We start from the raw sequence: 2,229 nt of genomic DNA, 5'->3' as shown, positions 1-2,229 counted from the left end.
GGGGCGATGGGCATCGCTCCCGGTCGTAGTCATGGTATGATTACTCCGTGGCTCGGCCCCGGGTCTCTGGTTTCATTTCCTTTTTCCTGATCACGATTCAAATACAATAGAAGGAAATCACACTTAAAGAGACAGCTGCCCGTTTCTTAACTGGACTCCCGGGGGGGGGGTTAGCGAGACGAACGGCAGCATCACGACTCGCTGGGGTCCTTAAAGAGACACAGCCGGGGCTCCCCGGAGCCGGGGCTGGGAGCTGACGTTGCGTTTTCCCATCGCAAGGGCGTTTGATAACACTTGCTCGGTGGGCAGGGGGTGCTGGGGTAGGTAGGCAACCTGCAAACGATCCCGAGGGCTGGGGAAAAAAAAAACCACGTCAGCGCCCGGTTCCGTCGTACTGGCTTCTTCTCAGCTCCACGCAGGACCAAAGCCACCGTCACCGTCTCTCTCCTCTCCCTCTCCTCCTCTTACAGCTAGACGCACATGCCCACGCGCGCTCATATTTCTGTACCGTACTTCGAGGTCCGCAGGCGAAGAACCCGAGTGTTCTTTCTCTACCTAGGATTCGAATTGGTCAACTGGATTGGCTCACCTTTACATCCCCCAGCGAACATTTACGGGCGTCTGCTTCTAGACACCCCCTAGTTCTCGGCAAGCCATATAAGAGATTTATACCTCGACACCCTGCACTGTTAATGAGCTATAAAAGCCAGAGAGTACAAAGTATCGATCTGTAATTAACCACCGAGAAGCTAAAGATGGGAAAGCCTTGCCTGAATATCTCTGTTTCCCCTCCCACCCTTCCTCCTCTCCATCGGCACAGCACATCCCGGAAAGGACTGATTTACAGTGCCAGAGCGAAAACTATTACAGCAATTCGAGCATTTCCCCGTCTCTGTGGCATTAGAGACTGGCCGTTGCTGGAGGCAGAGCTCTGGACGAGATGAACTGCTCGCCCTGTTAATTCCTTTAAAAACAGTGAGAAAATAGCTGTAATAAAGCACTAGCGACCACTAGTAGAAATGCTTCACTTCTGTATTAATTCCCAGAAGAGAAATGTATTTGATGTCTATTTTTATGACTACATTCTAATTTTTTCAGCTTTTTGGCAGCTGGGCATGTGATATCTGCAATACATTAACGAGCCCGATTCAAAGATTAGTAATGTCTGCCGAAGGACTGCTATTCATTTCAAGGGGCTTTGAACCAAGCTCTTGCAATACTTTAGAGCCATCACTGGTCATTAGAACACATCTTTCTTATTCTTTAAAAACATTATCTCCGGTGTATTTTAAGCTATTACAGTATGACAGTCACTCTTATTTCTGTTAAAGGAAAAGGCTCTTTTGTTAGGTTTTCACAGACAGGACTGAATTATGCGATGACTATTTAATTTCTGATGTATTTACACTGTGATCAGAAAAGTAAAATGTAAACCTTTCCAGAAGACTGAATAATTAAGCTCCTGCAAGACACACAGCCCCTCAAAAAAATGTGCTAGGAGCTTTATGATGTTGGTTTAAAAAAATCAGAAATTGAATCTAAAGGTGCATCAAAAACACGCATGAGGACTTCAAACATGTTTTAAAAAAAAAAGAAGACATTTCTATGAGCTTGGTTTCTTCTGGCTGTGTGTCTCGAGGTTTAATAAAGTATAAACTCTGAGTCAAAATTTCCCTGATGATTGGGGTATTCATATTCTGAATAGCTCCTGATGGAATAATGTGAACAATTCCATAATGCCAGGTAAATTTTCTGGTTTGGGATGATACAGTTGTCTATACACTACAGACATAATGGCATGCTGCCTCCCTTTTATCTTTTTTTTCCAAAAATTCACAGGAAATTAATACCTTTAAGACCTCTGTCCCTTTGCCTATCTAAAAGAGATCAGCTGGTTCAAAAGTTTTGGTGAGGGCCAAAAACATCGACACTGGCACATAAGGAGTTACTTAATTCCTTAGAAAAACAACAACAAAAATGAGGACTTAGCAGCACGGAGTGGCCAGCGATTATTGGAAAACAGAAATTTTAAGCTTTTGCAACACCTGTATTCCTTCCTTTGGTCAGACCTCCTCAGGTCTAGCAGATGACCTCCCTGAAGCTAATGAGATATTTCTCATATTCATCGTTGAGTACGTGCGCTGCTGGACAAGAGAACGCTCTCTGCTTTGCAAGATCAATCCCTTAACCTGCAGAAAGCTCTTCTGCATAAAACCAGTGGAACGGCGT

This window comes from Haliaeetus leucocephalus, unplaced genomic scaffold (assembly GCF_000737465.1).
Source record: "Haliaeetus leucocephalus isolate CR32 unplaced genomic scaffold, Haliaeetus_leucocephalus-4.0 Scaffold173, whole genome shotgun sequence".
NCBI lineage: Eukaryota > Metazoa > Chordata > Aves > Accipitriformes > Accipitridae > Haliaeetus > Haliaeetus leucocephalus.
The sequence above is the reverse complement of the archived record's forward strand: the minus strand, read 5'-3'. Positions refer to the sequence as shown.